The following is a 25503-nucleotide window of genomic DNA, read 5'->3' on the forward strand; positions in this document are numbered from 1 at the left end:
AGAAACAAACTGCAGAAATTTTTATCACAGCAAAAAAGCAGCAGTGAGCCTTTAAATGAAAGTCTTAAACAGATAAAGGAGCAAGGAGACTCTGGAGAATGCTTTTAACTGCAAACAAATAAGTTATATGATACACACCTTGGCAGGAAATTAGAACAAACAAACCCAAACAGATGCTTAACAGATGTAGACAATTTCTAGTTAATACCTCACACACAGTGAAACTAACTAGAAAAGTATGCAGCAGACAATAAAAGTGCTATAAATGAATCGTAAAAATAAGCAAAAAACAGGATAGTTAATGTTATATATCACAGATCAGTTTGCTCAGAGCCCTTCCTCCGATTAGCTCAGTGTGAAATAGCAGAAACACTCACAAATTAACTTCTTAAGTAACAGAAAGTTGAAACTTGAAACAACTTTAAAAAAAGCTCAAAAGAACCAATGAGGCACTTACTCCAAGCCGTAGTCAACTTAACCCCAATAAGCCAATGACCATAAACACTTCTCTCTCACTGAAATGCAAGAATGGCTTTGGCTAAACTAAGATGGCCTGGAACATGTGCTCAGACACACAGCCTCTACAAACAAACAACTAGGTCCAAAACACAAGCCTGAATATGGACAATGCTACAACTACCCACCCTACTTAGGTAGAAAAAAACTGCAGAAATGTTTATCACAGCAGAAAAGCAGCAATGAGCCTTTAAATGAAAGTTTTAAACAGATAAAGGAGCAAGGAGACTCTAGAGAATGCTTTTAACTGCAAACAAATATGTCAGAGTTGCTGGCGCCATGTCAGACTCAAAGCCTGTCACAAGTGGGGTCCCACAGGGCTCAGTCCTGGGCCCACTCTTGTTTGGCATCTACTTTTCCGAAGTACAAGCAAACACAGGAGGGTTATGGCTGACAAAGTTTGCAGATGACTGCAAACTGGGAGCCATAGTAGAAAACACATCTGACACAGATATCCTTCAGAAGGGTCTCACAGAAACGGATAACTGGTGCCAGAGCCATGGCCTAAAGTTAAATGCCAAAAAATGCATAGTCATACCCTTCGGGAAAAACAAGGTTACCCCTAGCTACCAAATAGGTGGCAATCCACTGAGCACAGAAGAAGTTATCAGGGACTTGGGGACCCAGGTTGATTGTAGTCTGTCATTCGACACCCATGTAGCTAAAGTAGTTAGGAAGACCTTCTACATTGCCCACCTTATCATGAAGGATTCTCATCTAGATCAAGGGAGGTCATGGTCTCCTTTACTCATCACTCATCAGACCAATGATTGAGTACAATGCCCCATTCGAATGTATCTGACCCGACACTTGCAGCAGCTGGAGAGACCACAAAAGTTCCTCACCAAAAGGATAAAGGGTCTCAAAATCTGTCCTATGCTGCCCGACTGAAAGAACTCCAGCTCTATTCAGTAAACACGCTGCTCAGAGGTGACCTTTGCCTAACATACAAGGCCATGTCAAACCCAGATTTGATGAATATGCTTCACCTCAAAAATCTAGATCCACCAGAGCCACAAGGCGGAGACTTAAACCTCGACACGGCTATTAATAGGGCGTGCTGGAGGATAGATTCATCACCCAAAGACTCCCTATGCTGTGGAACAAAATCCCGGTATATGTGAGGCAGAGCACCTCGCTGGCCTTGTTCAAGAGAAATCTTGACCAATGGATGGGAGATCGCAAATATACCTCAGGGATTACCTCAGTGTCACTGCTCGACAGAGGCACAGCAAAATAATGGGTATAGTTCCCCATACTTAAGGGGTGGCGTAAGCCACAAAACGATGGGCTAGGCTTGTAAATGCCCTCGGGCAGATAGCCTAGTATGAACCTATGAACCTATGAACCTATATGATACACTCCTTGGCAGGAAATCAGAACAAACAAACCCAAACAGATGCTTAACAAATGTAGAAAATTTCCAGTTAATACCTCACACACAGTGAAACTAGCTAGAAAATTATGCAGCAGACAATAAAAGTGCTATAAATAACTCGTAAAAATAAGCCAAGAACATTATAGTCAATGTTATATAATCTCCTTCGCCCTGGTAAAACTACAACCCCTATCCCAGCTGCTACTTGTGACAAATCCTCTGAGGATGTCTCAAACAGTTTTAACCACTTCTTTACTGAAACTATTCAAATTCTAGCCAATCAATTACCCCCTAGCTTTCCAAACCTTGATAATGTCAGCCATCTAAACATACCCACTTTCAATTTCCAACCAGTACCCACCAGCTATATTCGCAAACTAATTAAAAAATTGAAGCCCACTACACTCTCCACTGACCAACTCCATGCTGATTATCTTCAAATATCAGCTGATGCCATTGCCTATCCAGTCTCAATACTCATCAATCGGACCATAGCTGAAGCCAAAATTCCCACCATCTGGAAGATATCCTATGTTATCCCACTACATAAAGGTGGTTCCTCCACCGAATTCTCTAACTACAGACCAATTGCCATACTTTCTCCACTCGCAAAAGTCATGGAAAAATGCATACAAAAAAAACTTATGGATCACCTACTCCTGAATCACCTCCTAGCTGACACCCAACATGGTTTTTGCCCACATCATAGTACTACTTCTGCCCTCCTAGCCTTTACCAAGTACCATAAATACCAACCATAACAATAACCACATTTCTTCAGCCCTCATTTTGGATCTTTCTAAGGCCTTTGACATGGTGGATCATCAACTTATGATTCATATCCTGCAGTCTTACAGACTCAACTGCAAAGTCCTTCACTGGTTTACCTCTTATCTCAGTGGGAGGCAACAGGCTGTTATCTGGCAGAATAAGCTCTCCATCCTACTACCCACCACCTTAGGAGTCCCACAAGGCTCCATAGTTGGACCCCTTCTCTTCTCCATTTTTATTAACAACCTTCACACTGTCATCCCTAACATTAACTGCATCCAATATGCAGACGACTCTACCCTGATCTGCTCAGCTACATCCCATGATGCCCTGGAATATTCCACCCAGTCCACCTTTAATATCATAGAAAGTTGGTTCACTGAACATCGATTGCTGCTAAATCCCAAAAAAAATGCCAAACTGCTGCTATTCACTCCCACACCAAAATCTTTTACCTTTACTTTCACAGTAAAAGCAAAGGATGGGACAATTATTACCCCTGAACCCTCAACCAAACTTCTGGGTGTCATTATTGATAACAACCTAAAATTTGACCTACACGTGAACCAAGTGATTAAAACTATCAACAAAAGACTTGGGTCACTATACAGAATAAAAGCCTTCTTAACCCCTACTGCTAAGATTACCATTGCTCGCACACATTTACTCTCTACTCTTCTATATGCTTCTCCCTTTCTCTCAAATGTAAACAAATCCATTCTTAACAGGCTTTCCACCTGTTATAATCATATTGCCAGGTTTGCCACTGGCTTGCCTTACAAGACCCACCATTGTTTAAATCTCTTACAACTGGGCTGGCTTGAGCTTCCTAGCCTTCTCCAGTTCAACCTACTAGTTATGGCCAAGAAAATCCTTCTTTATCCTGATAATACACCTGCCCTAAAAAATATCATCACCCCCTATTGCAATGCAAGACTACTACGATCCTCAAACTGCTAATCCAAACAATAAAAAACAGTAATGCAGCTGGTGACCTCCTCTTTGCTAACACTGCTGGCAGAATCTGGAACCTACTACCAGCAGATACTACAATGCTCTCTTCTCTAACTGCATTTAAAATCAAACTTAAAGAACATCTGGCTCTAAACTGGGTCTGCCACTGTATCAAGCCGGGATAACTTAAACTTCTTTATTGTTATTTGTTTGCTCAATGTTACTATTAACCTACCACCTCTTTCTATCTTAACCAAGAAATTATCTTTTACCAATGAAAATGTCCTCTATCCTTGTATAAATCAATTTGTATAATGTCTGTTTTCTATTACTATTGTTATAATGCTGTTGTTTGTCTTGGAGCTTTTCTCCCCGGGCCTCCGCTGAAAATGGAAATATCTCCAGTCGAACCATCCCGGTCAACAAATGTAAATAAATAAATAAATATATCACAGATCAGTTTGCTCAGTGCCCTTACTCCGATTAGCTCAGCGTGAAATGGCAGAAACACTCACAAGTTAACTTCATGCCATATACCTGAAAAAAGGTTCTCAATATAAATGGCTATAAACCATAAATTCTCATCATAGTGCAATCTTCCTACCAGGTCCAAAGGATGCCATGGATCACGAATAATGTGTTCTGTCTTTCATCCATAAGCCATCACAGTAAGTCTCATAGTCGGGTCAGAAATATTTTTGTGGATCTTAGGAATTCCAAACATCACGGGGATTGTAGGATATTCCACATGTAAATATTCATATTCTGATTGCAAAATGACATTGCCACACAATACTTCAAATAAAAAACAATGAATTTTAGCATAAGCAATAGTGTGTGTCTTTCGGCTTTTCCCGGTTAGGGGATGCCACAGCGGAACTCCGGGCTGCTAATGATTGGCAGTTCATAGGTTCATAGGTTAGGTTCATAGGTTAGTACTGTTAGTACTAGGCTAACTGCCTTTGTGGACCATTTTTTTAAGCCTAGCCAATTACTCCATATGAGAATCAAACCCTGCACCTTGTGTTTGTAAGGCAAACACCTTAATCATTATTTTTACGGTGTTGAGTTGCCCGCCCGAAGCCCAGCCTTCAAAGAATGCACACCCATTTACGCAACACCTACCTGCATGTCTTTAAACATCACTCGACCGTGTGGAGGACATGTAGCCTCCACACAGAAGGTGCTCCAGCCAAGAATCAAACGGTAGAACCTCTTGCTGATTTTTAGATATCCTGCCATAGGTGGTGTCATCATCAAGTATATCAAACATTTTAGAAATATATATGTTAAAATTGTTAGGCAGTGCGTAAGCACATTTCTCAAAGCACTCTTTTGCATCTGTAAATTCCTGTATCTCCTTAAAGACTTTCAAACTTCTGTAGCTGAATGTCAAAAGAATCCCTAATCATAGGTGCTACACATGGTATGGTTAAATCAAATGTTGGTGAATACAACCATTGTAAAATGACAGTAGACTCACAATCTGCTTTATTAACATTTAAACATCCCCTCACATCCCCAGAACAAACATTCCCATTGTCAGAGAGATTCACCATATTGTCCCCACCATTAATGTGAGTGGAAGTAGTTGGACTCTTGTTGATGTTTAGTCCATTCCCCATTCCCATCATTGGTGATGTAGTTAGAAAGCTGCTGTAATAAAACTATTATGTCATTGGGACCATAATCAATGACAGATTTAAAAGATGTCCTCTTCTCCTATAAAAACAGAGGTAATTCAGAGGGTATGAGTGAAGTCTGGTATCCCATCTGTAACTCAGATGGTGAGAGGACTAATGAGAAACAGAGTATAAAGGATTAGTTCAGATAAAATCAGTTTAGCTAGCAAATCTAGGAAACTCTCTGTATCTCTTCTCTCTCTCTCTCTGTCTCTGATACCCTCCCTATCAGAGGAATAAAGACACCTTGAAGTTTCCAGTAGTTTATTCAGTTAAGCAGGTAGACGAATGAGTGATCTTGTTGTAATGAACTTAGATAATTACCAGAAAAGCAGGTTATACATTAGCATCCCATTGCTTTGCAGAATTTTTTTTTGTTCAGATAATGCTGGTTAATTCAATTGTCCTAGTCTAACAGCTTCTGACATTAATAGTAGTAATATTTTAAAACTTTCCCTGATTATCCCTACTTATTGAGGTAAGAGGCTGAGAGCTATACTTACATAGGGCAACTGTCTGACACTCCCAAAGCAACTAACTGAGCAAGAGAAAAGCATAAATAGTTTCTAATCTGCTTTTAATGAAATACAAAAATAAGGTCAATAGTTCTTTTGCATTTCCAAATTGAGAAGATAGCAACAAATCAAATATATTATTATTCAGGGCAGGAATCTATCCAAATTTGCTAGGAAACCACAAATTTTACCATACTAAAATTATGGGGGCAAAATAAAGTTGAAAGGTTTGAATTATAATAGTCTTAGCCTCAGTATTGCCAACTGGAACAAGTACTAGGGACCAGCAGTCTGACATACCTGAGCATTTAAAAATATAAACTTAATTCTAACCAATTGATGTCCCCTCCTCCATCCTAAAAGACAGTATTGGTGATGAAGCAGATGTAAACACAGTAACAGGCTGCATCTTTCTTCTCCTCGTATCTTTAAAAGACTCGACAGCCACACAACCAAACGTATTAGGTGCACTGCATACGCACATCTGCTTGATAGCAAATAAGATGCCATTGTAGGTGGGACAGTCAGTGCAAGTTTCCTTCTCTCTCAATGAAACTCAAACTTTAGCATTAGATGAAGGAAGGAATGAGGCAGTTACTCCTTAATAAAAAATCTTAACTTTTTGCTAAAGTAACTGAATAAGTGTTTTTCCCCCAAGGGCACCATCAATTAATCTGTAGAAAGTGGGACGCTCTATAGTTCTGGTGCCCTTCTGAATGGCAGTACCAGCTAAGGTGTTAGGAGTCTATGAATTGCTCAAGGCACTACAAAGTTGATTAACCTATAGTGTAAAGTTAAAACATATTCAAACATCCCCACTGGCCAATAGTAAAATAGCACACTTCAAGGTTCTGCAGTAATCAGATACCTAGAAATGGCTAGATTCTTTCTCTATGTTCAGTAGTATGTAAACTAAGACAAATCTTAGTCAGATTATAAGAAATGCCAAAAATAAGTGCAGGGCTATCACAGTAGCTCAGTAAGAAAGCAAAACGTACTTACCCCAGATGGTTCAAAGCTGTCACTTTATGACAATTTCACACAAGATATGACAATCTGTAGTGTGGCTACTTTGCACTGGGTAGTTCTGAGGAATGAGCACAAGGCCATCCGGACATAGGGAACTCATAACAGCACATAAAAGCTAAAAATATTCATATATGCCTACTGGACAATAGAAACTTCAAGTATCTACAGAGATCAGATGCCTGGAAATGGCAAGACACTTTCTCTAGAGGCTTTTTTTTTTGTAGTTAACAAAGCAGATAAGGCCTTTCAGGGAAGGCAGAAAAACATACTTCTCAACCTCTTAGAGTAAGAAATCTGGACAAAGCCATAAATAAAAGTGGTACTAAGGTCCAGAAACAGGGACAATTTTTAAATACTGCTCTTACAAGCTTAGAATGTTGATAGAATAACAGGATTTGCATTAGCATGAATTTTCTAAAGGGTATGAAGTCTGAAACTCAAATGTCTGTCATTATTTTCTAACTTAAATCTTGAATGATTTACCACTAATTTGCCAGAAAATTGCAATTTTATGAAAAACAGACCAAAAATATGAGGCAATAATCTGGACATTCTGTGAAAATCTGTACAGTTCGGGGTATGCATAAAGATGTCTGATTGTACATCAATGAAACAACTGCATTTCTTAAATTCACTTATCAAACTAACAAGTAGATTAACTATTTAAACACCCTTATTATTAAGGGAGAAGAAGGTATCTTAGCCAACATACACAAACAACTGACATTTTAAAACAGTTACTTGCACCTTAAAAGTTCCCACCCATATACACAGAAAAAAAAAAGTCTTGTAAAAGGGCAATTCCTAAGTTTAGCCTGCATGATATCTGATAAGACTTCATTTGAAACATAAATAAATTGAAAAGGATGTTCTTAGAAATTATCCCTGCAACTTAGTAAGAGCTATTAGTTCTGAAATACTTGAAGGGTGGGTGAAGAAATATATACCACTACTGGGTATTGGATTGGACAGAGTGACTCATCAGAACAAACAGGGTGTCACATTCCTGAATAGATTAAACTCTGCAATAAAGCCTGATACACAGGATGAAACCTGTGGATCTACTGACACTAAAACTTCAACTGTAGAGATAACAGGTGTTAATCAATACCAAAGGGCATTTACTGTGCAATATAATGCTGGTGCGCAAACCGTGAAGAATATAATAACTAAAATTTGGTGTATTTTATCTAGTGATGAAAAAATAAGCAAGATAGTTGGGGGAAAACCTGTGTTTATTTACAAACAAGCTAGTAATATTAAAAATCTAGTTGAAATCCAAGGAGATACAGCATTGGACCACAGAGAGAACAGTAATACAAAAAAATGTGTTTTTTGTAATCAATACAAATACATTTTAGAATCCAGTTCCTTTAGGTTGAACAACAGTTTGAACTCTATGATCTACCCACAAAGAGGCAACTGTACCAACAAGGGGCTAATTTGTCTAGCAGTTTGTTCATTTTGTACAGCCTTCTACGTGGGAAAATATGAGTGACAACTAAAAACTAGGGTATACAAGCATTATTACATCTCCAAAAGTAACATCAATAATGCTTTATATAAGCACACCATGGAGCGTAAAAATTGTAAGGCTTTCCATTTTACAATTCTGGAAATAGTTCCTTACAATTTGAAAGGAGGGGCTTGGAAAGAGAGAATATAAAAGAATTAATGTGGCCAGAGAGATTAGATGGTAGCCATCCACCTGATCTAAGTGATGATCTCTCTTTTGTTCCCCTACTTAAAGAAAAGGCACAGAAATTGTGATTATTATGAATATTAATGCACACATTAGTATTTGTTTTAAATTATTAAACAAAATAATGTTCCAAAATAAAACATTAGACCACTTTTCAAGTTACCAGTGAATGTAGATATACTTTTAAATGCTTGAACTATTAGTACATATGTATATTTTATTGATTTGCTTAGGAATGTTTATTCAATGTTTTTAAAAACAAAGTTTTTGGTCTCTGAATGACTATTTTAGTTTTTAATTTCTTACAGTAATATTGTATTATTTAGTTTATACTTGAAATGTTTCAAAGACCAATTAACTTGCATTTTTTCATTGATGAATGTGACTAAATAGTCCTGGAATATTATATCGCCTAATGAAATGTTTGACTACACTGTATAAAAACTACTGTTCTATTTAGCATATCGACCAGCTACAAAATTAAATCCAAAAACAGCTTTTTTATAATAGTAGCATATGAACAGTAATTTTGATACCAAAACTATCTTTATTAAGATTATTCTGCACAAGTATTATGAACATTTGGGCCATCCATACACATTAATGTGAAGTAGTCAATAAACCAGTAATATTTTACAACACAAAGATTTGATTCCTCATACAAACATATATAAATGGATTAAAATATCAAAATGTAGATATAAGTTGGGATAAAGCCACTTACTACAGCTGTACCCATATATTTGTTAGTAACAAATGGAATTTAAAACAAAAAGAGGTATGTGTCAGTGCAGATACTAACAATTCAACTATATGATTAGTCTAAGGTGTATTAATAAAGAAATACATTATTCCACTGTTATATAGTTTAATAGTCATACAAACTAGTCATATAAATTTTTAATCAGAAGAAGCCTTTCAGTTTAGGAACTCTGTGTGTGTGTGTGTGTGTGTGTGTGTGTGTGTGTGTGTGTGTGTGTGTGTGTGTGTGTGTGCGTGACTCATACCTCTCAAGTGTCCAGATTTTTCCATCATATTTCTGAACTGTTTGTCATAAAATTGTGGCTTTCTGGAAGGTCACTGGCAACTGACTGAGGATTCAAATCAGAATTTAATGATAGACATTTCAGTTTCAGGCTTCATAGCCTTCAAGACAATCTACTAAATAAAAACCTGTTATTCTAGCAACTTTCAAAATTTGTAAGAGCAATATTTAAAAATTGTGCCTTCGTCCCCTCATTATTTATGTCTTTTTCTAGATTTCTTACCCTTAGAGGTTGAGAGGTACTGTGCTTTTGTGTGTGTGTGTGTGTGTGTGTGTGTGTGTGTGTGTGTGTGTGTGTGTGTGTGTGTGTGTGTGTGTGTGTGTGTGTGTGAAAACTTCTCTCAATTTCCAGTGTATTGTGTGATCCTAGGAGAATACTCACAAATAAATCCATCCTGTTTTGTCACACCTTAATATAGTTTTGGAGACAAGTTACTTTTTAGAAGCATCTTTGTGACATTGCTATAGCAACTGCTCTCTTGGATGTCCTGATCTATCCAAAGAGGTTATTTCCAAATACTTACTTCACTGATCCGTACATGAGGATTTAGTTAAGTTTCTATTAAACATAGTATGCTAGGGATGTGTAAGTGATGTAAAATGTTGCCCTTTATTGCACAGACTCAGAGAGTCTAAATGAATAATTCTTCACACTTCTGCATTATATCAAGGATACACATTGGATTATAACAAACAGTTTGAATTGATTAGAGCTAATACAATGAAGTTTTGTAGCAACTGGTTCCAAATGTACGATGAATATATGAGCAAAGTTGAATAATTATTGTATCAAAAGACAGCTGTCACTAAAGACTTGATAGCCTATAGATGGCAAACACCTGCTGAACTAAATGAGGATAACACACAAGAAGCATTCACATTCATGAAATAAGGTATATCATTTCATTCTTTCTGTTTATCGAGTACACACTTAAAGACTTTGCAAGAAGCCTTACCACAAGACACTCCATTTTAATCTGATAACCGTTTATAGCCTGGTTGCAGCAGTAAGCAGCAGTCAGTGTTGGTTGTGTAATCACAATGCTGAAGCAGTTATAAGTTGCTAAGAAACATGCATTAACAGATAGTAGTACTACATGGGGATGTAAGTCCCTGGGTATATTTTCTTATCCTGCTGCTACTAGATGAGGCAGCTAACAAAAAGTAAATACACTTTCAAGTTACATACACACAGACAAAGCAAAAAACAAAGAAAGAAAGAAAGAAAACATGCTTTTGCTGTCAGCATTTGTTTTTTCATACTATGGAAAAACGAATATGGAGACGATAGGCAACTTTTCTTTCTGGATTCTTTTGTTCAATTTAAATGTTAATACTGACTTCAATCATGAATAATGTTCAACATGCTTTTTCCTGTGTAACTTTGCTTTTTTTGTTGATATAAAAAAAGTTTATCCTTGTGAAAAATGTTTTGCAAATTTAGTTTACGCCTATTTATTTTAACTCCATCTGTTGTTATAATACATGTAAACAACTGTGCAGTCAAAATTAGCAAGTGAATCATTGCTGTGCTGAGAGATTTTTTTTTTTTTTATGGTGAGGAGAAAAAATAAAGTCTCATTTAAGTGCATATAAGGGAATTTGCATGCAGTTGTATGCACATCCTATGAAAAGGTCATCTCCAGCTGTATTTTGCTTGGTTGCAACCTTTGCAGAGGTACTGAACTGAGTCTGTTGCACACAGACAGTGTAATTGGGCTTGGTTGCTAAACTTGGCATTTGAAAAGGCAATACTGTGAATAACATTTTCAATTTTCTTCGGATTGCTATATATTTCCCCTTCATAAAGTAGTTTTGACTTGGAATATGATGGCGTGAAACAGCAATACAAACTCATCAGATTACAGGTTCTTGCACGTCAGCACAAATGTTATTTTTATTAAATAAACAGTAGCATATACACAGTCCATCTTGCAGGATTTTCTCCACAAAGTGAATCTAATAGCTTCAATGATATATATATATATATATATATATATATATATATATATATATATATATATATATATATACATATACAATTATTTATAGATCTAATAACCACAATAATTTAAAAATATGAAAATATATGTATACGTGTGTGTTTGTGTGTGTGTGTGTGTGTGTGTGTGTGTGTGTGTATGTGTGTCTGTGTCTATATACACAGTATATCTATAGATACAGATATAGATATAGATATAGATATAGATATAGATATAGATATAGATATAGATGCACGCACACACATATCAATAAGAGTATATTTGTAATAGTAAAATTAGATTATTTATTAATTAATTAATTATTTATTGGTATTTGATTACCGGGATAGTCCACTAGGCCAAGAAGAGCCCATTTTCAGTGGGGTCCCAGGGAGAAAATCTCCATAAAAAACATATGCAAAGCATAAAGATTAGTGTTTTTACAAGGTTTTACATTCACAGAGAAAAATAAACAAAATGCTATAATTTATTACATAGAAAAGTTCACAGAAAACTTATACATTGCTAAAAAATAAGTTTTTACAAGGTAGAAAATTCAAAGAGACAAGCAAGCAGTATAATCTAAAACAAACAAAATATAACAGTATTGGTTAAATTATGTCAAGAACTTAACTAGTGTGTCTAAGTAGAAAGGGCAACTTTATACCAAGTACAAAGTTAGTATAAGTTTGAGAGGTTTGAGCTTAAAAATACATTATGAGTTTTCTAGCAGCAAAATTATAGGAGTAGAGAGTAAGTCAAGAAAAGTGTGAGAAAATGTGTGCTGGATGAGGGGGACAGCTGGAGGAAAGGGGTAAGGGTGACAGGATGAGTGTAAGGAGGAAGAAGGCCATTTATATGACAAAGAGTAGAGATAAAGGTAAGAGAAAATTCGATGCAGTAAGTTTAGAAAGACAAGGCACTGGGAAGAAAGATGAGGATGAGTTATAGAATAACAGGAGTGTAAAAAGTTGTTGAGGAAATGGCAAGGAAGATGTGGAATGATGGGAAGGTATTTGAGAGCTAGGTTTTGGAAGATGAAGGCTTAGTACAGTTACAGAGCCAGTTGAATTGGAGGTAGTTTTTGAGAGCTGTTTTGAAAGAGCTAGTGCTATGAATGTTGCGAATGGCTATAGGAAGGCTGTTCTATGTTTTTGCTGTTGCGCAAGAGTAAAGTAGTTGGCCTGCAGGTAGTTTTGGTTTGTGGATTTGGACCTGCTGGGCTTGTAGTGGGTAAATAAGGAACTTAGGGCAGGGTAATCTTGAAGTTTTGTGAGAAGTTTGTGTGTGGTAGAAAGTTGTAGATATGTGAGATAGTGGGGGAATTGCAGCCAGTTTAATGTTTTTAGGGGTAAGCAGTGGTTGGTGCAATGGTGAGAGCCTGTTGCAAATTTGGCTATTTTGTTGTAGCATATTTCTAGTTTAGCTTTAAGTGAGGATTGAGGGCTGGTAAGCAGTTGGGCACCATAAACCAGAAAAGGAAGTAGGTAGGTGGAGGCAAGTACTTGTTTTGATGTGAGGGAAAGGAATTGTTTATGTCTGTAAAGAAGTCTTAGTTTTTCCTGGGTCTTACTGATGTTATTTGGGTTGTGTAGATCAAATTTTAGGTTTTCTTTGATTATGACACCTAGCAGTTTGGTATTTGTAACTATTTCAATTTTTGTTTAGTTCGGGAGAGTACATTAAATTGGGTTTTGTTGAGGGGAGTATTTCTCTTTGGTGTGAAAATTATGAGTTTGGTTTTATTGGGGTTTAGAGATAGATGGTTGTTGTGGAACCATGATTCTATAGTGGAGAATGCATATTGTGCATAATAGTGGAGTCACCTGTCTATTGTACAAGAGATCCCTGGTGAAATGCTAAATTGTGGTTGCTGATAAAAATGTTGAAAAGTAGAGGTCCCAGAATAGAGCCCTAGGAGACCCTGTTGGGGTTGTGTATATATGGGGAGATAGATTGTCGCCATTTTACAGCATGTTCTTCTGTTTCTTAGGTAGCTATTGAACCAGCTGAGAGATGGGGTAGAGAGACCAATGTTAGAAAGCTGAGTGACAGGAAGAGGGTGAGAGATAGTATCAAAGGCTTTGGATAGATCCAGAAATGGAGTGGAAGCAAACTTTCTGGAGTCTTGGGCTGTAATAACTTGGTCCATAAAGGATATTAAGGCAGTGGAAGTGGTATGACCTGGTCTGAAACCATGTTATGTTTGTGAGTGGATTTGATTGTTAAAAATGAAATGTAGAAGTTATTTGTGTATACATTTCTGTACCAGTTTAGATAAAGGGATAGAATAGCTATGGGGTGAAAACTGGAAATATTGGTTGAAGAACTGCCTTTTTTAGTAGTATATGTATGTTTTTTTCAAAAGGTTGAGAACATAGGATTGTTGTATGGATCAAGTTGTGAGTATACCAATGGGGTAAAGAATTGTATCTGCAAACATTTTTAGGTATTCAGTGGGCAGACTGTCTGCTGCATTGGAACAAGGTTTTAGTTTTAGAAGTAGATTTGTATGAGAGAGTTTGGACAGTTGAGATTGTGAATGTGTGTGTGTGTGTGTGTGTGTGTGTGTGTGTGTGTGTGTGTGTGTGTGTGTGTTTGTGTGTTCATGCATATCGGTCTTCATTAGTGATACTGTTAGGGAAAGGGTGTTTAGTAGCTTAATGTATAGTGTTTGTAGTTTGCACTGAGTTCAGGCTCAGAGGTAGAATTAGGGATTTCACATATGAGTAAGGCACTGCATGGAGGCCTTATAATGCATGGAAAGGAAATTCCACCACTAGAACTGAAGAAACCTTAGAGTGCATAGAAAGGTATTCCCAGACTATTTGCACACTAAGTACTTCATTTAGGCAATCTATTAACAGATTTTAACTTTAGAGTGTACGGAAGACAACTGAAATAGTCCGGATTTAATATTTTGAAAACTTCCTATGAGTGTATTAGTCCTTGACAGTCCTGGAGGCAAATTTGATTCAGTAAAACTATAGCAGTAAAGTTCTCTTTGTTTAAAATCTGTTAGAAATCAGTAGATTGCATTGTCAGTTCTTTGCAGTTTTCTAATAACTTGTTAGGTGTGGCTGAAAATACTAGGAGACCATGTTGTAATGTTGTAATGTAGGAAGAGTGGCACTATTCTCCTAGCCATATTTGTGAATAAGCTAGGTATTCAGTATATATATATATATATATATATATATATATATATATATATATATATATATATTTCCCAAATAAGCCTGGTCTTTGACAATGGCATTATTAATGTGCACATTGACGGTAAATTTAGAAGAGTGCAGTGGTGTAGTGGTTGTGTTGTCGCCTCACAGTAAAAGGTTCTCCATTTCGATTCTCAGTTGGCATGCCTTCTGTGTGGAGTCGGTGTCTCCTCCCTGCATTTGTGAGGGTTTCATCTTGGTACTCCTGTTATCTCCCATGTTACAAAGACATGCGTCTGGCGTATTTCTCCCCAGACCTCCACTGAAAATTGCATTGTTCCAAGTCGAACTTTCCCGGTAAACAAATGTTAAATAAATGATGCAACAATCACTATTTAAAGACATATACTCTTTTAGTGCAGTTTATTTCAGGATGCAGAAGTGCAGCTAGCTCATCTGCACCCTGTGCAGGTCCTCAAGCTGGTGCTTATTCAACTCACCTTACACCAGGAGCTTGAGGTGCTGTAGCCACTACCACATACTCACCTTACACCAGGAGCTACAGTGTTGCAGCCACTACCACACACACACCTTACACCAAGAGTTTCAGTGCTGCAGCTACTACTGCACATTCACCTTGCACCAAGAGCTTCAGTGCTATAGCCACTACCACACACTTAACATACATCAGGAGCTTCAGTGCTGCATCTACTACCACAGACTCAAATTATAGCAGGAGCTTCAGTGCAGCAGCTGCCACTACACAATCACCTTACACCAAGAGTGTCAGTGCTGCAGGTACTACCACACATCCATCTTATACCACAAGCTTCAGTGCTACAGCTGCTTCCACATACTTACCTTACACCAGGAGCTTCAGTGCTGCAGCTACTACCACACACTCACCTTACACCAAGAGCTATAGTGCTGTTGCTACTACCTCACACTCAACTTATAACAAGAGCTTCAGTGCTGCAGCTGAGTTGCAAGTATAGTACTGGCATTCAAATTTTGTAAGCCACAATATTCTCTGGGCTTTCATAACCACTGTGCATATAGCTGCCAGAACTTACTATGGCCCAGTCTTCCTTAAGGGTAACTTACATATTGTGTGTTCCAGCCAACATAATCCTGGTTTCAAAGATATTCACCTTCAGACCCTGTATCAGGTAGTGATAGACAGACTTAATTGAGAATACACTGTTACATGGGAGGAGATAATGCCTAGATCCTTAGAAGGAGATCCCGTATAGTTTATTGGATGCACTGATTAAAATAAATGACATGCAAAATACAGAGGCATATGGCATGCCCTTAATCACAATTTGTAATGATTCTGAATGCACAATAATGAAAAGTTTCTGTCCTTAAGAAAACCATTTGGAAGTACCACATGGGTGAAGCTCTTAAAAGGCTTATATTATATTTTTACACAAAAAATAATAATAATTCAATTAATGTGCACAGATATATGCTCTGCTGAATGTGCATTATTACTGCAGGTCATCATCTGTTTAGTATGGGTCTATATCATAATTGTGAAAGATGGAAACCGCGAATACGAACACATCGGCACATAATGAGTGAACTAGCAGAAGAGCGAACCACCAGAATAGCGAAAGGCAAAACATCGAATGGATTTGTTCGGCCAGCAGGGCGATTCTGGGGTTAAGGGTATATACCTTTTCCCCACTATAGTGCGATCTCGGAGTTGGTATATTTAAGTAGGGTCTATATTATAACATTGAAGTATTAAAACTTCGAACCCTATGCACCGAACACTGAAAATAACGGGAAAGTATTCGGAAGGCTGCTTCTGCAGCTTCGCTATTTCCTCGACTGTGGAGCAAAGGTTATGGACCGGGTTAAGGTAAGTGTGCGAATGAAGGTGAGTGTGTGATAGGGACCATAGGGTTAGAGAGTGGGTAACTTGAGTGTGCGCTAGTTAGGGACCTTAGGGTTAGGGTTGGGTTAAGGTAAGTGGATAGCTAGTAGTGTATGTATGGTTTAGTGTAGGGTTTTGTGAAATGTATGTGTGTGGATTATTTATTTTGGTATGCTTGTGTTGTGTGTATGTTTGTTGGAACAGCAAAAATTTTCCCCTGGGAAAAAATTCGCTATTCTAAGTGTTCGATGTAATGGTTTTTCGAGCAAAATGGTTCACTATTATAACATTCGAAATTTTAAGACTTCGATGTTATAATATAGACCCTTTAAGTGGGGGGTGTGGGGGTGTACTTTGTTTTGTTATTGTTTTTTGTAGTTGGTTTAGGTATACTTACATGGCACTGTTGGTTAGGGAAATCCATTCGATGTTTTGGTTTTCACTGATTAGGTGGTTTGCTCATCTGGTAGTTCGGTCTTTTTGTGTTGATGTTTTCGTACTCACGGTTTTCATCTTTCGAGATTATAATATAGACCTGTTTAGTATCTTTCTGTCTATCATTTCTCTATTCACAAACTAAACATTCAGAACTGTGTGCTCAGCAATGAGTCTGAATGTTCTGCCTTTGTTGTTGTCACGAAAGGAGATTCTGTCAGCCCAGCTATCTTGAATTTTGTAAATAATTATGTCATTTGTGAATATCAACATGATCCATATGCTTGTTTTACAAATGCATTAGAACTGTATGTTATGTGTATATCAGACTGCTGGTACAGAAGTGTGTGTTGAAAAGGGCTTGTAAAGTACTGAGCTTAAAAATGAAAGCACAGTGTACCCTACTGGAATAGAATAAAAATGTACCTGCACTATTGTAACTGTTTAGATGTATAAATTTTAACAATGGAAACTGGAAGACCAGAGGTTAACTTCAGAAAAATAGCTGAAATTAAATTACCTTATGGCCATGTAATAAAAGGATGTTATCTTGCAGTCTCAGTTCAGTAACAGAAACAATGTCTAAAACTAGAGTTTCACTGTATTGTCTTTGACTTTTTTATTATTGTTTTATGACTTCCATGATCTGCTTTAGATCTAAGAAAAAGCCTTGTCTATGTGTTCTCACAGGTACATGCTAAATGATACCAGCTGCACGAATGGAGGTTCTACCCGGGGTAGTGTCAGATGACAAGAAATAATGTCATTCTGCAAGCTATCCCAGCAGTAATATTTGAGATATTAATTTAAGAAGTCTTTGAGAGAGAGTGAGTATTCTTTATTTTGTCTTTGACCTGACAAGAAGACCAATTCACCACATCTGCTTGTTGATCTGTAAGTAAGTTAACTAGGCTATAGTAGTTCTCTTAGATTCAGTCAGGAATATAGTGAAGTATAGTTTAGATGTTTTCTTTATTTATTTGAGACTGTCCTGCAATGTTGTGTTCAATATATCCTGTGAATTTGATGTTACTGTGATTATATACTGAGTATTTTCTTGTTATTTTATTATTTATTATTAAATATATTTAAACCTTTCATTGTGGCTGATATTTGTGAGACATATTTAAGTTCTAAGAGTACTTGCATATTTATTTGGTGACACTGTGTAGCCACTCCTGATAGCCTTGCTTTTGGTTAAACTACCATTTGTATCGATAGTAACATTATACAGTAAGATTGGAAACCTTTGTTAAGGGCCTTAAAGTAGCTAATAAAGAGTTAGCTAGTGGCAGTGATAACTACCGTATACTCTGGGCAGAAGGGGCCATAGCTAGTAAACATGTGCCAGCCTTTACCAGGTGTGTATGTTTAAGACAAATCTCCGAGAGTGTGTATGTGTCAGCTACTTGGGCAGGGACACAAACCACTGTTTGGACAGAGTGGGTGCTGAAGGTCTTGGCTTGGCCACTCAGCTCATAGCTGTGCCAGTGGGAAGTCTTACTGGGGATCTGGAAAAAGAGGGAGAACCAGCCCCAGACTGACTGCTGTCTCTGTGTGCTAATAAGGGAAATTGTGCTTGATACAGAGAGCTGAATCGAGAAATACTGTGTGTGTACTTGTCATCCTTCCAAATTGTATGTGTCCCACTTGTGCTAGTGGTGAGGATTGAGGCTCCTTGATTACGGGGCCAGTTGTGATGCATTACATTATATTGGTGGCAGTGGTGTGGATATTGAATTCCTGTAGCCTGTACACAGTGGTCACTAAAGAACGTGTTTGTGCACTCAATCAGCCACTCAGTGAATATTCAGTTTCATATCAGAATAGTTTTTACTTTTTGGTAGCTTATTTAGTCAGTGAGAGCAGACAAAGGAAGTTAGCAGAGAAGTATGGCAAGCTGACAATGAACCAGTTGGCTGAGATGTGCCAAGCCAAAGGACTGGTGCATGCTAACCTGACTAAAGCAGAAATTATTGCAGCCTTAGCCACAGCTGCCTCACACACCAGCAGCCAGGAAGACAACCAGACTGGCTTTTGGGATGTACAACTATCAGAAAATGGACAGTTCAACCTTTCCATAGAGGATGTAAAAAATCACTCTGGAGTTAAAGAGACTTGAACTGGAGGCCAAACATTTGGAAATAGAATCATCAGAGAGACTGGGATGCTGGGAGGATGAAGAAAATGAGAAACTGAGATGTCTGGAGGCCAAAGAAAATGAGAAACTGAGACATCTGGAAGCTGAGGAGAATGAGAGGCAGAAGCAACATGAAAAGGAGATGCTGATTCTTCACCCGGGTCATGGGGGTAATGGAGAAGGGCATAACCAAACCCCAAAAGCAACAAAGGTCAGTAAATTGCTTCCACAATTTACAGAGGGTGATCATTTTGACAGTTTTATCCATATGTTTGAAAGGGTATGTAAACAATATAATGTTCACCAAGGGCTCTGGGTATAGTTCCTGACCTCCTTACTCCATGGTAAAGCTGTAACTGCTATTTCTAAATTGTGTGATACTGACAGCTTAAATTATAATACAGCCAACAATTTGTAGAGTATTTTAAGTTAACACCTGAAGCTTATAGAAAAAAGTTTTGGGAGCATAGACTCAAGGCAGATGAAAGTGTGTGTGAATATATTGCTGAGTTAAGCCGTTATTTTCATAGATGAATGAGTGTGTTTCAGGTCACCACTTTTGAAGGGATTGCAGACCTTTTGGTGATGGAATAAGCCCTTAGCACTTTGCCTGAGGACATGAGAATCTGGTTAGTGGATAGACAATGTAACACAGGAGATGAGCTGGGGAAAAAGGGAGACGTATACCTAGTAAGCAGGACATCACTGCACAGGAAAGGGATACCCAGTGCTGCTCATGGTTCTAAGGGGAACACATGGTGAGCAGCCTTGACTGCCCTAACAGAGTACACCAGTAGCAGGGCAAGCCACTAGTCCAGCTACACATCAAGGACCATGGGTTAAATGTTTTAAATGCAACCAATGGGGCCATGTAGCATATAGATCTCCATGGAGGCAAGGCGGGGAGCAAAAGGTTGGAGAGTCAGTAACTGGGAATGACAGAATGACAGCAGTGAGTTGTCTAGAGACAACAAGTGTATGAAACTACCTCAAGAGATTATATCCTACCTTAGTAGAAGGATAATAGGCCACTACTAGGAGATATACAGTGAAGCCTGAAATGGTTAAAGAGGAGCACTACTTGCATGTGCAATCTACTCCAGTCAGAGCTTTAGAAGGGACCCCATTCCAAGTACTGTAAATAAGCTAACTAGGGTATTATAGTAATTCTCGTAGATTCAGTCAGGAATATAGTGAAGTATAGTTTAGATGTTTTCTTTATTTATTTGAGACTGTCCTGTAATGTTGTTTTAAATATTTCCTGAGATTTTGAACTCTGATGTTACTGTGATTATATGCTGATTATTGTGTGTATATATATATATATATATATATATATATATATATATATATATCCACAATCTCGAGTTTCAGAATATCAAATTTAGAATCTCGAGATCTTGAATTCTCATAATTAAAAACCACCACAAAAAAGCAGTCTAAACATCACAAAACATGCCCTCTGCACCCCCCCACCCCACTACTTAAATATACCAACTCCAAGATTGCACTCCAGTGAGGAAAAAGGAAATCTCCCATTCTGTGCTGTATGCCGATCTCCTTTCAAGATTTCGAGGTTTTAAAACTTCAATCATATGGTCTTTGATTATATGAATTTCGAAGTTTTAAGCTTCGAAATTCTGTATGGGACCCATATATATATATATATATATATATATATATATATATATATATATATATATATATTCTTAAATCAATTGTATAAATTAGTTTTGCCATATTAATAAAATAATGCCCCCTACAAACAACAGCAGATAAAATGATGTTCTGTTTCATAACTTAATAGCACATACTAAACTATGCACTGAACTGATGGTACCAGACATCTAGGCTTTTTAGTTTACTCTGTAGTTCATGCCTCATGATTCTCCGGCCATGAGATAATATATGTTCAAGGCATGAACCAGCATGTATTATTACCAATTATATATGCTTATGCCCTTTGCAACATTATCTTTACTCTCATTTAATTTTATTGAGTTTTGTTTCTAATTTTATTAGCAATTTAGAATTTAAAAAAATGTCCCTTCATAAATTTAGCTCCTAAGTAAGTATTCTGAGGTAATCAGTATTCTGTCTTTGGGGTTCCATTGAGTCTGTGGCTGTGTGAAAGTGACTATACTGACATCTTATAGATGTCTTCTGTTCAGAGCACTGTGCCATCAGCATCCCCCTTACTGTGTGAGCCATCTTCACTTTTAATATAGCCCACTCTGTTCAAAAGTCTGGTACCTCATCCTTCATGGTTTTAAAAATATTCGGTCATCATCCCCCTAGAACAACCCTTGATTGAACTAACTAGTATGTTGTCTCTCTTGTCATGTGATACTTATCAATTACAGTACTCTAAAATGCTATTGTTCATCTACTCTCCTTTGATTAAAAGCCTGATCAAATAGTTTTCTTTATGTATGGCTAAGGGTTTATTTTATTGACAGACATTGTGTGTTGCACAGGCATAACTTCAGTAACATTATTATACCCTCCAATGGGTGTAATTTTTTCATTATTTCTGCTACCCCCCTCAATTCTAAACTACAAGACACCCCCTGTATGATTTTAGAAACTCAGGGATTCAAAAAGAAAATCATCTGAAAGCTCACTACAAACCTGCCAAAACTCTTTATAAATAAGAATGTGTCTATAAATGTTTTTTTCCTAATTGGCTACTCAATATTCAATGTTTTTTTTGGCTTGAATAGTTGTTTTAATATTATGCATTTTTTTACACTTATAATCTATGTAGTGCATGCACACACACACACCCCTCAGTGCAGCCATCCTCCTCCCAGCTTAATTTAATTAAGAATTGTACTTGCAGCAGTTTCTGATTACACTGTGCTTAGTTAAGTAGGTGTACAGAATAATGTTAAGCTTATATTATTTAATGCTGTGTATGTAACCTTATATTCCCTACTGCTGTGCTCCCAGTATTTAACTGTCCCCTTAACAAGCATTTTAAATAGATTTGCTGCTGCCTCGCTGTTAGTTTTTTTCTGAGTACTTACCTGAATATTCTCGGTCTCTCCAGTGTCATCTTGCTCTGTTCGCCTTCCCAGTTCACTTTGCTCCCCTACCCTGCCCCCAAACTTTACTACTCCTCCAATTATCTATGTAAGTAGCCTTCTGATCATCTCTCTAATAATAGGTTCATAGGTCTGTAGGAGGTTACAAGGCTAACGGCCATAGAGTCTTTACAAGCCTAGCCATGTTAAAGTATCCCCATTTGTTCTTTTTTAGGTAGTTAAGAAGAAATTTATGAACAGAGCAGGTCTGTGAACAACACCAGCTACCCCTGTCCATGAGGGATAAGGGTGCCACCACAGGGGTGAATTTGTGGTTCCCCCATCCAATTATCTAGGTTGCATTTGAATAGGGTCATTGAGGAACTCTGTTTTACATGAATAGGGTGTCTATTCCAGAAAAGCAGCAGTCTCTGGGAGACATATTTCTCTCTCCAGCATGATCTGTTAATGTCACAAACTAGGTAGAGATCTCTAGAGTGAGTGACTCTTGAGCCATTTGACTTAGGGATGTGCAGCATTTCCATTAAGACAGGGTTGAAGGTTGCCCTGTAGGCTAGGCACAAGTCACCTCTCAGCAGCCTGTAGGATACAGACTAAACTGGATGGGCTTTCAGCCTGTCCACTTAGGTCATGGTAGGTCATGGTTTGGTGTCCCTGTATTTTCTTAGTGAAAAAACTTTAAGGTCTCTTCAGCTGCCGCAGCTGTCTGGTGAAATATATTCAAAATTGTACATTGTACTCTATTAGTGGTCTGATGAGAGTTGAGTACAGTAGAATTATAACATCACTTGACCTGGAAGCTATGCCCTTGCGTATGAGGTGCACTACATAGAAGGCTTTCCTTACCACTGCGGAAAATCAGTGGTCAAAGTTCAGATTGTTATCAACCTGTGTTCCCAAATCTCACACCACTGGGTTGGAATTCTGGGGGTTATTGTCAATATTGTAATTTGTAGAGAATTCCATTTTGACAAAGGGAATAATAATGCATTTTTTTGCATTTAGTTTTAGACCAGGGCTTTGGCACAAATCATTTCTGTTAGCCCTTCTTGTAATATGTTGATATCTGTGGGGAACTCAATGACTGCTCACAGTTTGGAATCATCAGCAAACTTGGTGAGCCAAATGTCATTTTCTTTGGCCTGGACTTCTGAGAAATAGATGCCAGACATTAAGGAGCCCAGAACAGACTTAATGTAAAATGATTCTCCTTACCCTCCTATCACTAATGCTCTTCTCCCTGTCATCACTTTCATCATATCTAGTCCCTATCTGACCTATGCTAAGCTCTCATACAGACACTACCTCTTACACCAATAACACAAATCACTACTCCCTACCCATCACTGCTAATCTCTTTCAGACAGACAATATATTGTTCTTTAAACCTTAACTGTTTCAGACACAAGTGTACCTGTTTAACATTAAAATTACTGACAATTTAACCAAAATTAAATCTTAACTTTACTATACAATCTTGAAATTCCTCCAGTTCTGTGGTGACATCCACCCTAACTCTGGTCCCAACATCACTCAATTCCCATCATTAACCCATATTCCAGGTTCATGAGATATGCTTCAATGTATCTCAGTAAACACAGATTGCATGAGCAACAAAATCTCTGAGTTGCATGTTTGGATAACTGCACAATCTCCTCATATACTTGTAATCACTGAAACATGGCTTAAACTACACACAAAGGGTACCAAAGTACTCCCTCCTGGCTTTAATATGTTCAGAGCTGATCAACTTAAAAGAAAAGGAGGCAGTGTTGCAGTAATTTATCCTGATTCTATCTCCTTAACCCCTCACAACCAATAGATAGCCTTGTTTGACAAAGCTGAGGTATTGCTCACCTACCTTAAATTAAACAACAATAAAACAATGCATCTGCATTATAGCTTTATAAATACCCCTTGGCAGTAACTTATCAATTCTGGAAAGTATCATATCATGGGTGTCAAAAATATCTCTCTGGAAACAATAATATTAGGTGATGCCAACATTGACTGGCAGAAACTTAACTTACAATTCCCCACAGATAACATAAACCTATTTGGATTTTCTCTAATTACTCACCCAACCTTTACCAGTTCTGCAAAGCAAAATAGCTCAATTATTGATTGTATTTTTTCTCCTATCCTAGCAAGTTCTCTATATCCAAAACACTTCCAGCCTCTATCAGTGATCACCACCCCATCTGCACAACTAAACTTATCTCTCAATTTTTCAAGATGGTGGTTGTCTAGTGTACACCCTCTGCACAGAGCTCCCTACCTCAGCTATAATTCCTTTGGAAACTTCCCTCTGTTTAATGTCAATATCTACGGTCTAAAGAAAACGGTAATCTACTTCATCTTTATCTTCCTGGTTCAGTGCTCTAGCTAGCCATTTCTGGATCAAAAGCACTTTATTTACCATACAGTCGGGTAGGGGTCTCAGCCATGTGTATTCAAAAGGCCTAAGTTCATCCTTTGCGAACCCAGTATTCTAAGCTGAAACAGTCAAATATGGCAAATGAATTAGACACTATGGAGATACAAACTACAAAAGCAAAATTATCAACAATCTTCTCTCCAGAAAAAGAAGTAGTCTCCAAAAGACAGAAAATCAATAAGCAAACATCGGAGCCCAGTAAAACCAGCGCTAAAACCAAAACTGAATCCAACTTTCACTTGGACGAACTCAAACAGGCACTTTAACCTATTCAACTTGCCATACAAGGTTTTTCTGAACAACTTGCCAAGTTTGGAAACACTATTAACCAAATCATTGATAGAGTGGACACCCTCGAACAAAAAACACAGTCTAATGAAACTTTAATTCAGACGCTATCTGAAGAGCTTCTCACAAAAACTACATCTATAACTGAGCTTCAAGTAAAACTGATGGATCTCAAGGCAAGAAGTCGATGCAATAACATATTAATCAGAGGACTCCCTGAAACATCTAAAATGACATAAGTGTGGAGAGCGCACACCGGGCCATGCACAAACGACAGGACCCCACTGCTCCACGCCAAGTCTACAGCAGGCTATTAAACTTTCAAGACACCCAAAAAATCTTATTAGCTGCCAAAAAACAAAATCCTTTACTTGAAACAAACACAAGCTAACTTTTTCACAAGATCTACCTATCTCGATCAAGACAAGCAGACAAAATCTAGCTCCGTTTAGCGCTGAGTTAATTAAGAAGAATATCAAGTTCCGGATGTGATATCTGAGCATACTAATCTTCTTCTACAATGATACAAGATATGCTGT

The sequence above is a fragment of the Protopterus annectens genome, chromosome 8.part1 (assembly GCF_019279795.1).
Source record: "Protopterus annectens isolate FY-2018-M chromosome 8.part1, PAN1.0, whole genome shotgun sequence".
NCBI lineage: Eukaryota > Metazoa > Chordata > Ceratodontiformes > Protopteridae > Protopterus > Protopterus annectens.